Below are 16,107 nucleotides of genomic sequence, written 5' to 3' on the forward strand. Positions count from 1 at the left end.
GGTTTGGCATAAAAGGTATCAAAGCTTTCTTATAGGTAATGACACATTTCCCTTAAAGTGTTACTTTCATTAGTAAGAAAGAAAAAATGCTTAAATCAGTGTAGTAATGTGCCCTAAGACCTGTATGCATAATGATATGCATGTATTAATATGTAAAATACCTTTTAATCTAAGTATTACTATGATGAGTCTTTCTGAATTCCTCTCAGGGAATTACTTCCCTGGAGTATGATGAGCTACTTCTCTCCCCCTCCCCTCTCCCTTGTCAAGAGGTCGGCACAAACATATTTCAATGCATATTGCCTAAATGCATGCTCTATCTAACTCTAATGCAGCCATGCATGCTCTACATAACTCTAATGTAGCCATGTGAAACTATATAGTGCAGAGACAGAAGAAAAACCTGCATTTTGTGTAAAAAAAAATTACATTTTCACAGCTTTGTGACCAAAGTGCATGCTTTTTATAACCCTAAAACAGTCATGTGAACCTATATGGTGCAAATACACAAAAAATAAGTTCATAAAATGACCAAAGAGAAACCATTTTGCATATAATAATAGTTTTGCACCTTTTATTGTGTCTCAACTGAAGAGGCTGCAAGCTGTCTGCATCTTGTCTGGATCTCCAAGGTGTTCTCCTCACACAGTTGAAAGCTGGATTATACATTGTACTGAGTGATCAGAGGAGAGAGAAAACCACACCCCCACTCCCTCTCCCATTCCCTTTCTTAGTTGTCGGGACAAAAGAGCCCTAGATACCAGGGTTTGTTTTCAAAATTAAAGAGACAGAGACCCCTAGAGGCCATGTTTTTAAACATTTATTTCAGATCTTTTGCAATAACATTTTTTAATGAAGTATATTAGGAAAATGCTTCATTTTTAAGGAAGTATTAAATGGAAAAGAAAGTTGTTTTTAACGAGAGTAACGCTGTAATATGAGTTATCAGAGAATGACGCTCTGTTATCTTTATATGGAATTTACTATAGAGGAAAGTTAAAATACGCATAGTCCACATCTGCCTATTGTGGAATTCTCTGTATTCAGCTCATGTTGAGATAAGCAGTAGACTTGTATGTACATTGCATGTTTTGAAAACCCAGCTATTACGCATGAAAAGAAGTCCTCTGACAGCATAATATTTGCATCAGTTTACTACTTGAATTTTTTTTTATAAAGTGGCAAGAATATAAGTTTTCAATTTGTAAATTGCATTTAGCAGAAAACCATTGTCACCTAGATTGGCCTGTCATAGTGAGAATTGGGTTCTAAAAATGTGTCACTAAAGCAGGAAAATTGTTGTACATTTAAAGAGTTGTGTTTCTAATCATTATCATATTTTCTATTAACACTTTTCAGACTTTTAGAGTCATTTGGCAATACCACCACTCCCTTCATTAACCCTTTAGACCATGACATGTAAAGTATTACCTCACACATGTTGGTTAGCTCAGGGGGCTCATAATGAACATTTTTACAATAAAGTACAGGGCTACCCCCCAAGTTGCAAAAGTGCAATTTTCTTTTCAATTTCTCCCTAAAAATAATATATTTTTTTGGTTTTGCCATACATTTAATGGTAAAAAAAAAAAGGTGTCATCACAAAGTACAATTGGAAAAAACAAGCACTCATATGGCTCTAGGTGGAAAAATAAAATAGTTATGCCTCTTAAAAGGAAAAAGCAAAGATTCTAAGAAAAAATAAAAATGGACATTGGCTGTGTCCTCAAGGCCAAAATAGGCTGTGTCCTTAAGGGGTTAAAGAAAAAATTTCAGCGTGGTAGATTATAAAGACAAAATAATATGCATACTAAAATTGTTTTATGGACTATTATAGACACTGTAGTCCAGATTTACTATTGTTGGAGGCTTTTGCCCCTATTTGGATTTTTTCCCAGATTTGCTTATTTGGAGCATGTTTTGGGAAAATTGTGGCATACCAATAAAAAGGGGTGCATAGCGCTCCAGTTAGGTTTAAACAAACCATTGACAGAAAAATTCTAATATAAAATAACCCACAGTAATTTCCCTACCTACACAATTATCTTATATTTTTCTGACCACTTTATGATTTGTAAAAATAAAACAGCATTTATACACATATGTACTAGAGGCTAGGCTAGATTTATGCTCTGGAATTTCCATCCAAAATTCTGCTTGGAAATTCCGGCGCCAGCAATGGGATTCGGCTGCACGTTGCACGCTATGTAATATTAGCAGCGGATAACCTACCGCTGAAATTCCACCACCAAAAGAATGATCTTGTCCATTCTTTAGGCTAAATCTATGCCACAGACATTGCTGTTTATGGGCTGCTCTCTGTATTTTGGAAAAATTCCATCCAGAGCTTCTGATGAGTGAACCTAGCCAAGTTGTGTGATTTTATGTCCACCGGTCACCATCTCTTGTTAAAATCAATGTCTTAAGACCTATTTTTATAGAAGGAGACATATAACAAATTCACGGTTTGTTACAGTAAAAGGTTAAATTTTGGAGGCAGTATCACTTCCTGGTAAAGCGAATGGAAATGTGTGCTGTTTATCAGGTCCCTGCTGCGTTCAGATGAATTGCCTTTATCCCTTGTTACAAGCTTCATTTAGCAATGAAATCACAGCTTTGATTACAGCTTGGGCTCCCAATAATGAACTTTCTGAAGCTCCATCTCTAACCAGTTTTGCCCACAGCCCACTGCTCTCTGCCAAATTCTCCCTGGTGGGTTTACGTTACATCCACAGTGATAATGGGAGGGGATTTTGTCCTGCAAGAGCAACCATCTGCAGTACTCATCTGCAGGTTTCCATTTTTTACTGAAGTCTGTCCCAAGTGTTATTGCACACACTGATGAGTATGTTAACTTAAATGTTTAATGTGCCAGCAGGTTTATTTTGCATTTACAAAGCATTAAAAGGTAGAAAATAGATGTATGAGGATGGGAGATTGGGATTCTTAACATTACTTACACCTACTGTAATGATTATACAGCAAGCATGTATACTATTTGGAAGTAAGAGTTACATTGAGGGTAATCACCATTTTTTTGTACTGATTCAAGTCAGATACCGATTCCCTTTTTGTGTTTTTATGGGATCAGTCATCATGCCTTAGCAACTTTTAACAATTTAAAGAAATATGCATCATGGCAAGCCACATGGACATAGACACAACAGACTGAAGGCGCCCTATTGACTTCTTTGGAAGAGTTTTTTAGGCATGTCCTGTCACCTGTGCAGAGGTCAGTGTGTAGGATGGGGAGGAAGTGAGCTGTGTCTATTATCTATTGTGAGTGACCTTTCACTGTCATGCTGTATGAGATAATAAGGGTAAGATGCTGAAATGTTTTCTGTACAGTATAGGAAGTGTCAGCTTAGTTGTAAAGGGGTACTCCAGCCTTAATACATCTTCTCCCCATCCAAAGAATAGGGGATAAGATGTACGATCACGGGGGTCCTGCCGTTGGGGACCCCTGCAATCTGTCATTCCGTACCCACCGTTGTGAGCTCTTCGCATCGCTGGAGGCTTCGAGTGTGAAGCGTGACGACCACGGGGCCAGAGTATCATGACGTCATGACTCCACCCCCATGTGACATCACGCTCTGCCCCGTCAATGCAAGTCTGTGGGAGGGGGTGTGGTGGCTGTCACGGAGGCAAAAGCCATGACGTCACGATACTCCGGCCTTGTGATCATGAGTCATCAGACCCAGAGCGATGTTCGCTCCGGAGGCTGATGATAGCGGGGCTCTGCATGAAAGATTCTGGGGGTCCCCAGCGGCGGGACCCCCACAATCAGGCATCTTATCCCCTATCCTTTGGATAGGGGATAAGTTGTCTTAGCGCCGGAGTAACCCTTTAAGTTGTCGAAGATGAGATCAATCATTCTGATGCTATAACACATAATAGATGTGTATACTATAAAGTTTTAAAAGAAAATACTAAACTCACGTTTCGTCTTCTGCTCATATACAGTATTTTACTATTGCATGGAGTATGTAATGGGCTACCGTATTTACAAACTGTCAGCTATGTTTCCAGGCACGAGTCAGAATTAATTGTCCCAGGCAAACATCTAGCTTTGGGCAGAAACGTTGACAAGTTCTTTAATAAACATGTCCACCTAATCCCTTTGTTATTGTGGAGTGGTCATTGATTAAATGAGGACCATTCATCAGACAGAAAGAAGGGGGGTGATATCAAGAGGGGACAGAAGCGTTCAGGCTTGAAATTAGTGTCAGGAAGATGGACTCTTTTCCATTTTTATAGGTATACAGTATGTGTAAGTCTGGCCCTAACCTTCATCAATCAGGAATGGAGGGACAGATATATGAGATTTTAGCTATAACAGCCCTATAGCAATAAGATCCATTATGTCAGAGCTGAACGCACTAGCTTGTACAGCTACTGCACTTCCAAATAGACATGTTTTAAATAAATAGTGCTGTACTGGGGAAAATACAGTATCTAGTAGATCCAAATCCAGTGCCACGGTATGATAGTTAGCAGACCAGTGACAGTAACTATTTATTTCAGGTACTGTACCACTGCAAGAAGAATATGTGACCCAGCAAAAGTATTATTCAGTAGTTTGTCAACTATATGAAACCTAGCAGTTTAAAGAGATCTTGAAGACCTCAGCTTTACAGAGGTAAACTGTATTCTTGTTGCCTGTGGCACATCTTGCTAAAATGATAGACACCACTTGCTGTATTTTTGGTGCATTTTAAGCAACCTCTTTTTTTTGCTAAGCAAACAACCCATACTCCCTACCCCCCCCCCCCCACACACACCGCCTCCCACCCTCCTAGACACTTTTTAAAACTGTCCAGTGAGTTGCAAAAAGTGTTTAAAACACAAAATAACTCTTCTGAGTTATCAGCTTAGATGGAAATTTTGTTGATGAGTCTTGTTCTGGCCTCATCAGCCCCACTTGGTGGACACTATCTGGCGGTACAAAAACTCAAAAATTATAAAATAAGATAGGGCCTAAAACTTAACTTTTAATATCGTGTCTCTAAAAAACACCAAAAACTGTGAGCCAATTACCATGGATAAAAAGCAAGGGGGGTTTGAACCGAAATGTGGGGGTCTACATCGATAACATTTTTAGACCATTCGTTGAGACGCTACCATCGTACCTTCGTGACACTACTGACCTCTTAAAAAAGCTAGAGGACGTATCGGTTGAGGAAACAACTCTGTAGTATCGATGTAGAAGCACTATACTCGTCTATCCATCATGAATTAGGGCTGAGAGCTGTAGCATATTATCTATCTTCTAGGAGAGTTCAGTTGTCATAACATAACAACTTTGTTCTTGATCTGTTAAAATTTGTGTGAACAAAGAACTACTTCTTCTTTAATGGCCACACCTACCACCAACTCAGGGGCACAGCTATGGGGAGCCCCTGTGCCCCCTCATATGCTAATATGGTCCTGGGTTGGTGGAAGGCCACAACTATTTTCTCGGATGAGAGAGAGAAATGATCTAGCCATATTGTGGGTCTGTTTTATCGACGATGCGTTCATCTTGTGGGGGAATCCGGAAAAGGACTTTGTGGATTTTGTGCAGTCACTTAACAACAACGAAATTGGCCTGTTTTTCCCATTTGAGATGCATAAGCAAGAACTAGCATTTCTGGATGTCAAAATATCAAGGGGACCTTATGGTGTTTCGTAAACAAAAACTGCCACCAACAGTCTCCTGAGGTGGGAGAGCTGCCACCCTGGGCCCCTCAAAAAAGGGACAATCAGGGGGCAACATCTCCACTATAGAATAAACTGTTCGGAGATTGGGGAATACAAGGTGCAAGCCCAGGACAGAGCCAGATTTAGGGATAGGGGCATCACAGTAATATGGAACTAGTATATGTATCTCTTTTTCCACCTTTAGGCACAATTTGTACGAGACCACTGCTTGAGGAGGGCAACTTGTGACGGCCATCTCTATGTGTCTGTGGCCTTGTGATGCTCATGTTCTGTGCAGGCTGGAACTTATTTATCCTACAGTTGTATGTAGTGTATGGGGTCTGCGAGAAACCAATTGAAGGACCACTATATAATAGGATAATAACCCATGTGTGTTATTATTATTTTTGGACATTTCAGGTGATACTCCTCGCCATTCTGATGACATTGGTCAATATAGACTGATAGAAACGCATAGAGGGGGTGGATATTAGGTATATATATATGTCTATGATTGAGCATATTACAATTTAATATTGCTATTGATAAATACTGGGCTACATGTGCTTAGGTGGGTTTATTAAGCCTGATTTTTATCCATGGTGATTGGCTCACAGTTTTTGGTGTTTATTAGAGACAATTGGCATCTGTAAGGTGAACATGACATTGGGATAAATGGGGCGTGGACTTGACTTGCCAAAAAAAACTAAATTTTGGGGCACGATTCTGGTTTGAAGTACGCAAAAATTGTATTTATTTATTTTGTCTAAATTTTGACTAGACTTTTGATATGCCAGATCTATCAGCCTTACAAACTTTGATGGATCTGGTGCATTTGAAGATTGTCCATTTAAATGTGCACTGTCTAATAATGAGACAGTTTTAGTAAATCTGAGCCATAGTGTGTGTGTGTGTGTGTGTGTGTGTCCTGGTGCCCATAAAGGATTGTCTTTTAAATACTGACAAAACATATTGATTTCTTAGATATATGCTAGAAGGGAAACTGGATTGGTCAGCTGTTGCATTCTTGGATTAGCTGACCACATCGATGTTGCTCATTGTACCGGTACTATTGCGCTGATGCTATGTAAACAATAATGTTGAGTAATAATTAAAATGTTACTAACTTTATAAACGGAGGAACACTATAACAATGAAACAGTGTTGGCAGCAGCCAGCATAAGTTTATTTTCAGCTGCCTAACCCAATAACATTTGTGCCCCACATAATGATCTTTTAATACCTGTCAATAGTCACTTCTAACAAATATAGAGTATTTGTTGCAGGAAAAGCCAAGATAAGATGTGGTTTTACTGAACAGGATAAAAAATAATACCTGTAATACACCTGTCATGTATTCACACTGGCCTAGTCAATTCTTAGTAAATCTCTTTCTAATCCCAGATAAGTAAGACTGTAGCTTGTGGGCCTTGGGAACATACAATGGTTTAAGATGCAAAGACACAAAAATAAGTCTTAACGTTCAGCAAGTGATTTGTGGCAAAATATCCATTAGTGATATAAAATAAGGTCAGAGGAGTAGTAAACTGGAGTGTCTGCACCCAAAGCAGATTTTGGAATAGTTCCCCATACTATTTGGCATTTATAATACATGTGTTATTATAATGTTCTTATGTGACTAGTCTATGTGAGACTGCTACCTCTGCACCCTGTATAACTTTATCCTAAATAAAATTTAAAAGACTTTTTAGACTTTAACTTTTTACTTCCAAGCTATTTAGTAGTACTAAAGATGACTCTTCTAATGTTCGGCTATAAACGTTTTAGTGTTAGTTTATGTTGATAAACAATGGAGTAAATCGTATTTTACTTGACATTGTTATTGGAAAATATACATAGCCAATGGTTTGGTAAAATGTTATGTCCTCCAGTATTTAACCCACGGTGGATACTTGAAAAACCCCACTGCACATAAGAAAGACATCATCCACAGTAGGACAGATTTATTGCTCCATCTGCTCTGAAGCATTTATTGGCCATTGAGTCTTTTTGTTGGACATTAGACGTGCATGTAAAAAAAAAAAAAAGAAAGGTTTAGGAATCTTAAAAGTGATAACTCATGATGGTACAGAAAGAAGGGCATTAAATGCGAGAGAACTCTTTAACCACTTCCTGCTTTGCTCTATTATTGTTGTGGAAACTATGCATTTTCCATGAACTAACATACAATTACAGCGCTCAGACGACACATGCTCAGGAGTTAGGCTCCATCAATTGTCAGTACTGACTATGTTATAGAGTTACTGTGAAAACTGCCAAGTAGAGCCGAGGTATGGTGACACACACAAACTGAGGACAAGTGTAGTGCTGTTTTCAAAGGAAAGCAGCTGTGTTTTTCTTATATGGATAACAAACTAGGTGTCAGCAGCACTGAAGAAGTGGATCCGCTGAACCTGTGTGGATTATGGTGTGGGCCGTACCAGGGAGTGGCATCTAAGGTGCCACTGGTATTCACCAGAGCCCGCTGCAAAGTGGGATGGACTTGCGGCAGGCAGCACCCAGGTCGCTACCCCTGGCACGACTTGTCCACACAGGCTGCCAAGGTGACACTTAGCACTGGAAGGATGAAGCAAACTTGTAGTCAAGAAAAGCAGAAGGTCAGGGCAGGCGGCAGAGGATCATAGTCAGGAACGAAGCAAGGAGGTCAGAACACAGCAAGGCAATACAAAACAGGAACGCTCTCTCTTGGCTAATGAGCACAAAGATCCTGCAAGGGGAAACAGGAAGTGCTGACCCTTATAGTGTCAATGAGCAGCAGTAACCAATTAAGGGCGTACTGGCCCTTTAAATGGCAGAGAGCCGATGCGCACAGGAATAACGGCCTGGCGCTCGCATACGGGTGCGTCCCGCGATGCAAACCGAGGCACCGCCAGCAGAGGAGGGCGGGCAGCAGGGTGCTCATGGCCAGCGTGTCTGGTTGGAACGCTAGTTGTAACACTAGGCTATGTCCTTTAGGGGTTAATGTCTGAACTCCTTAGGACACAGCCCATTTTGCCCTTAGGATACAGCAAGTTTCCTTGCCTTCTTTTATTTTTCAATCCACAGACCCATATGAGGGCTTGTTTGTTGTGCAACCAATTTTACTTTGTAATGACACTTTTCATTTTACCGGAAAATGCATGGTGCAAAAAAAATATATACATATATATATTTCTGGGGGAAAACTGAAAAGAAAACTGCCATTTTGCAACTTTTTGGGGGGGGGTTTCATGCACTTATGGATAAAATGACATATTACCTCTATTCTGTGGGTCAATAATATTAAGGATGCAATTTTGCTTATATGTGACTTTTTTTTAATCGCTATTAATTTTATATGCACAGACCTGCACAGAGCAGGTAAGTGAGCCTTAACCCCTTAAGGACCAGACCCATTTTGGCCTTAAGGACCAGAGCGTTTTTTGCACATCTGACCACTGTCACTGTAAGCATTAATAACTCTGGGATGCTTTTACCTTTCATTCTGATTGTTTTTTCATGACATATTCTACTTTATGTTAGATGTAAAATTTTGTCAATACTTGCATAATTTCCCTGGTGAAAAATTCCAAAATTTGATGAAAAAAATTTAAAATTTTGCATTTTTCTTACTTTGAAGCTCTCTGCTTATAAGGAAAATGGACATTAAAAATAAATTATATATTGATTCACATATACAATATGTCTACTTTATGTCAGCATCATAAAGTTGATATGTTTTTACTTTGGAAGACATAAGAGGGCTTCAAAGTTCAGCAGCAATTTTCCAATTTTTCACAAAATTTTCAAATTCGGAATTTTTCAGGGACCAGTTCAGTTTTAAAGTGGATTTGAAGGGCCTTCATATTAGAAATACCCCACAAATTACCCTATTGTAAAAACTGCACGCCTAAAAGTATTCAAAATGACCTTCAGTAAGTGTGTTAACCCTTTAGGCGTTTCACAGGAATAGCAGCAAGGTAAAGGAGAAAATTCAAAATCTTCATTTTTTACACTCGTATGTTCTTGTAAACCCAGTTTTTGAATTTTTGCAAGTGGTAAAAGGAGAGAAATCTTCCTAGAATTTGTAACCCAATTTCTCTTGTGTAGGGAAATACCTCATATGTGTATGTCAAGTGTTCGGGGGGTGCAGTAGAGGGCTCAGAAGGGAAGCCCCTATGGTGCCAGGACAGCAAACAAAACCCACATGGCATACTATTTTGGAAACTACATCCCTCAAGGAGCGTAACAAGGGGTACAGTGAACCTTAATACCCCACAGGTGTTTGACGACTTTTCGTTAAAGTTGGATGTGTAAATTATTATTTTTTTTTTCCACAAAAATGCTGGTTTTCCCCCCAAATTTTTATTTTTACAAGGGGTAATAGGATAAAATGCCCCCCAAAATTTGTAGCCCCATCTCCTATGAGTATGGAAATACCCCATGTGTGGACGTCAAGTGCACTGCGGGCGCACTACAATGCTCAGAAGAGAAGGAGTCACATTTGCAAATTTTGATGAAATGGAGGGGGGCATGTCGCATTTAGGAAGCCCCTATAGTGCCATAACAGCAAAAAAAACAAAAAAACACATGGCCTACTATTTTGAAAACTACACCCCTCAAGCGCATAGGCCCACATTTATTATTGCACTTGCGCTCCCGTTTTCACACAATCTGTGACTTTTTCCATGTTGCAGCTCTGCGCACTAATTTATTTATATTCCCCTATTGAAGTATTTTTCTGAAGTGTATGTCTGAAATTGAAATAGCGAGAAAACAGAGTGTGGCTAGAGCAGTGTCGAGGCACCTGCCAGATCTCTCATGGTGCTCATCAAGGCCTTCCACGGGAAGCTGATTTGACGCATATACCACTATCACTAATGTTTAAATAATGCTGTCAGTTTTGACAGCAACATCTTAAATGGGCACTGTCAGATATAAAAAAAAAATGTATATGCTGTACATTTTGGCAAAACAATAGTTTTTCAAATATATTTCTTTAAAAAAGAAATCACATTTTATTAAAGAAAACTGCCTTTGAAAATCTCACCAGCAAAATGAGCGTGTCCAAGGGTCATGGACACGAGATGGCTGATTGACAAGGCTGCAGGAGGAACGCAGCCTGCAGCAACACTGCTGTATCACAGAGTTTTACCAATCATGTGCCTCCAGCTGTTGCAAAACTACAACCCCAAGCATGCCTGGACAGTCAAAGAATGTCTGGGCATGCTGGTTGTTGGGGGGGGGGGTGGGGGGAAGAGTCATTACAGTGCAGGCAAAAGATTTACATTGACAAAATGGAAAAGACATTGAGCAGCTGTAATATGCTATTTTTTTTTGTGAAATATCAGTGATAGAGACATACAAATTACATGAACATGATCATGATGAGGTAATGAGTAATATATAACAGTTTTTTGTGAGATCCGACAAGTACTCTTTATCAGTTAAAATAGCTGGCAGCGTAGATCACTCTGTGCCAGTTATTAGTGGCGGCCCTTGAATGCTATAAGCAGCCAGGTAGGAAGCAGGCTTAAGTCTTATGCCCACTCTATACACTGTTAACAGGGCCCAGGATAAGTACACTCAACAAGTTAACCTCTACTGGTGTTCTACTGCTCCTCAGACATCTGCCCCCTGGGTGTGGTGCCCCCTGTGCACCCACCTCGATGTGACCCAGCTCTATTTGAAAAGACATTTGCTTGAATCTCCAAGTTCACCTTTTACATATTCTCAAGACTGTTTCGGCCACTTATCAGGACTGGATAAAGACATGTTGCAGCTAGGGCTGAATGTCAGGGTGTTTATTTATTTAAGTGGCTTCTTTTTGCCTAGCTCTGTTTAGTACTGTTTGATCAATAAAGATGGAATGGGAGACATGTACTGTAAAAGGGCAGCTTGAAGCTTGTCTGACACTAACAAATGTTCAGAAGCTGCACAGTCTTCAATTCACAAAGTCACAAAGCTGCTATCTGACTTATCCAGGAGGATGGGAGCCTGTAAAAGCATCATATGAAATCTTTCAAGTTGGGCAGCTTTATGATATGTTTTCTAATACAATTTATGAATTCTGTCAGAAACATTCACTCATTTGGATTGTTGTCATAAACATCTGATGGAAATGGAAAAGGGATTTATCATATATTGGATCAATTGTACATTGACGGTTCACCATTTTCCCTCCATTGTTATGAGGCCGAAATAAATATTTTACTGTTGTTTTATATTATGGAAAATGCACAATGGAATATAAACTGTATCTCCATAAGAGTCTACACTGTACCTTTTATGAAGGCATACAGTACAGATGTTTTTCTGTTGCATTTATTCACTATCTGGCAGGTACAAACGATAACATGATCAGTAGGTTTAGCATTACAGAAGTATTTCTTCTAGGGGAGAATATCTCCATAATAAAGTGCCATATAAAGGCAAAGGAAAAGTTGCCCAGTTGCCCATAGCAACCAATCAGATTACTTCTTTCATTTTGCAGAGGCCTTGTTAAAAATGAAAGAAGCAACCTGATTGGTTGCTATGGGCAACTGTGCAACTTTTCCTCTGGACAGGTTTTGATAAATCTCTCCCTATGTGGCTTCACATGTAGGGGAGAATAAAGGGTGGCATTGTTTTCTATTTTGTGTAGTGGTAATGTGTATGTGCACAAACCTTATCAAATAGTTACATGGTTTTTTAAAGTACACTTCATTGCGCCATGTTGTATGGCTCCCCTTCTGTGATTTTTAAACCTATTGGCCCAAAATGTGCAACTTTTTACAAATTCTGTCTGCAGCCAGTTTTATTAGCCAGATCTGGGCTGGTGTAGATTTGTGACAAATAGAGGGCTTTGTGCACATGATCACTGCAAAAAGTGATCCAGGCTATGGCAGCTACAACATTTTTGAAAAAGCATCTAAAGCAAAAGTTGTAATAAAAGGTATTTAAACATCAATTGTTACACATCAAGTGACAAATCAAAACCACAAAACAGAGTAAAACCAATGAATTTTAAAGGAAGAAGGAATATAACCCTTTCCCATAATATGCCATAATATGGAATCACCATTCACATGGCAGAATTTTTAAGCAGAATAGGGCAGAAAAATTCCGCTTAGAAATTTAATTGCAGCATACTTTTATCGTTTTCAATGGGATTCTGCTGCACCATGCAGAAATTTCTGCAATTCTGATTCCGCACTCTCATATGTCTTTCTGCGGGATCTGCGCGGTCAGGTATTCCCGTCTATGTAGGCAGCGCATTCAGTCCTAGCGCCAGCAGAACCTGCAGCCTGCGGAATGTCCGTCGAGTAAACATACCCTTAGAGGGTGTTAACAGAAATGCCCAAATCACAAATGACATAAAGCAATGTTTAATAGCTAAACATACTGGCTGTATGAAACATCCATCAAACAAAGAAAAGTAAATCATTTTCTTTTATTGACTTATCTTTTTCCAAATGAAATAGAGGAAACATTCTGGAATCACTCAATGTTAAGAAATTAATTATGAAATCATAAGAAAAAGTCTAGTATGTTATTGTTTTAAAGACACCGGAATTTTTTGAGTCATGGACTTTACCAATGGTAAGCAGCTTTGTTGAAGAGCAGCTGACAGGGCTGTACACACAATGCTCTACACTCCAAGATCACTTCTTTTTAGCGCACTGTAACTGTAGGAATTTTATAATGCTTTCCCATTGATAAAATTGATGACTTGATTGATGTTGCCATATTTTCTATCAATGAGCCAGGTCCCGCAACTTGGTAAGGCCTGCAAGCACTTTACTTTATAACTCCAGACTAAATAAAATTTACTTGTGTCTGCATTTCTTTTAGACATGCAAATTACAAGGTGATTCCATTTTTCCTCTACATGATCTGGAAAAGGATATGCCACTGATAAAATAACCTACTTTTATTTGTTTGAGGGAAGTTTCATAATGCCAGAATGTTCAGCTATTCATCAAACATTATATCTGTGATTTGTGTAATTGCTTTAAATTGCTATAAATAAGATGGGTAACCATCCTCTAAGTGTGGTGTTTTTGTAATTTTTGCCACTATTCATCAATAGAGGCGTGTTGGCCCCCTCCATACATCTCTATGGGAGAGCTTGAGATACAGCGTTCCGGTATCTCCAGCTCCCCCATAGAGATACATGGAGGGGGTATGTCGGCCACAGCTTTGTGCCGTGGTCAACACACTGCATTCATGCAGAGAGCCAGGGTGCCGGGCAGGAGATTCCACCTGTCCTTCAGATAGGGGATACGTTTTTGTATACTGGACTACCTTTTAATAGTGTGAATATGTGGCACCAGAGAGCAAGCCCTCATCTTTCTGGAGGAGAAACATTTGCATTTTTCCCCAGTGGATCATTGAACATCATATAAGACTCCACACACATTAAGGGGGGCATTTATCAAGCCTCCCCCAGAGCACAGGCTCGCTGGATTTATGTAGAGACGGACGCATCTACCAAAATCTAGCAAGATTGTGTGCCCAATGTGAATATATTTTCAAATGATAAATAGCCCCTAAGTGATAATGTGTGCTTTGCCCTAGGAATTTCTCCAAGTTGTGGTCCCCAAAATAGCCATGGATTGGCAGCGGCAGCACTGATACTGCAGTAACATAGTCAGGAGAAGAGCTGAAGGACCTCACTTGGAGAATGGTCAGGTATCTGACAACCAGAGGACAAGGTGGGAGTGTAGTCAGGAACAGAGTCAAGGGCCAAAAAAATAGTTTTTGTGAACACAATCTCTTGAATATGAATTTCATACATAGTTAGTATGGTCGAAAAAAGACATATGTCCATCAAGTTCAACCAGGGAATTAAGGGGTAGGGGTGTGGCGCGATATTGGGAAGGGATGAGATTTTATATTTCTTCATAAGCATTAATGTTATTTTGTTCCAGGAATGTATCTAATCCTGTTTTAAAGCTGTAAATTGTTCCAGCTGTGACCAGTTCCTGAGGTAGACCGTTCCATAAATTCACAGTCCTCACGGTAAAGAAGGCGTGTCGCCCCTTGAGACTAAACTTTTTCTTCTCCAGACGGAGGGAGTGCCCCCTCGTCCTTTGGGGGGGTTTAACCTGGAACAGTTTTTCTCCATATTTTTTGTATGGGCCATTAATATACTTATATATGTTTATCATATCCCCCCTTAAACGTCTCTTCTCAAGACTAAACAATTGTAACTCCTTTAATCGCTCCTCATAGCTAAGATGTTCCATGCCCCATATTAGTTTAGTCGCGCGTCTCTGCACCCTTTCCAACTCCGCAGTGTCCCTTTTATGGACAGGTGCCCAAAACTGAACAGCATATTCCAGGTGAGGCTGTACCAATGATTTATAAAGGGGGAGTATTATGTCCCTGTCCCTTGAGTCCATGCCTCTTTTGACACATGACAATATCCTGCCGGCTTTGGAAGCAGCAGCCTGACATTGCATGCTATTCTGTAGTCTGTGATCTACAAGTACACCCAGATCCTTCTGTACCAGTGACTCTGCCAGTTTAATCCCCCCTAAGACATACGATGCATGCAGGTTATTAGTACCCAGATGCATAACTTTACATTTATCCACATTGAACCTCATTTGCCAAGTGGATGCCCAGACACTTAGTCTATCCAAGTCATCTTGTAACTTATGCACATCCTCTATAGACTGTACCGTGCTACAAAGCTTGGTGTCATCTGCAAAGATAGAAACAGAGCTGTTAATACCATCCTCTATATCATTGATAAATAAATTAAACAACAGCGGTCCCAGTACTGAACCTTGGGGTACACCACTAACATCTCACCTTGGGGTACATCTCACATTTATTTCTCCTGCTACATAGGATATTGTATAAAAGCAAACCATAGAGAAAGTAAATATAATTATAATAAAAAAGGGTTAAACAATGAAAAACATTTTGGCTGTTTTTATTAGGTATAAAATAATATATTGTACGGTATTTCCAAATAGAAAAGTTTTCTTTATGGGACCTAAATGCAATCCTTCTTACAGGTGAAAGAGAAACAAAGTAAGGAGATGCTCTATAGGATTTTGAATGACAGATATAGTACACAATTGTGTGAAATGATATACATTTTGTCAGAAGGTCCCAATAAAGAGTGGACAGCTATAAATCTTACTATATTTGACATCTGGGATTGTTATACTTAATGATAGGTGTTTTTGTTGCCTTTTTTGTGTTATTGGATTTTGGGATGTATACAGATCTAGTAGTACATTATTATTATATTTTCCATCCCTAATTTCTCACCTATCTCTTATTATCTTCCTTGCTGCAAAATTTTTGTGTACATTCCATTACTATTGCCAGTATACATCCTCCTATTGAAAATCTGTATGTGTAATTTGTAACTAGGTCTTTCATGTCTAGTAAGCAGGTTTTTAGTAAAAGTATACTGAATCCTATATTTGGTACATATGGAAAACTTCA

The 16,107-nt window shown here is 39.3% G+C and overlaps 1 protein-coding gene across 2 annotated transcripts in view; it reads left to right on the plus strand.

Annotated features, from left to right (window-relative positions):
- NCAN (neurocan) overlaps positions 1–16,107 on the plus strand; it is a 195,868-nt gene that overhangs the window by 141,328 nt on the left and 38,433 nt on the right. The gene's annotated exons all lie outside the window — the stretch shown is intronic.

Source organism: Hyla sarda, chromosome 1 (genome assembly GCF_029499605.1).
Source record: "Hyla sarda isolate aHylSar1 chromosome 1, aHylSar1.hap1, whole genome shotgun sequence".
Lineage (NCBI taxonomy): Eukaryota > Metazoa > Chordata > Amphibia > Anura > Hylidae > Hyla > Hyla sarda.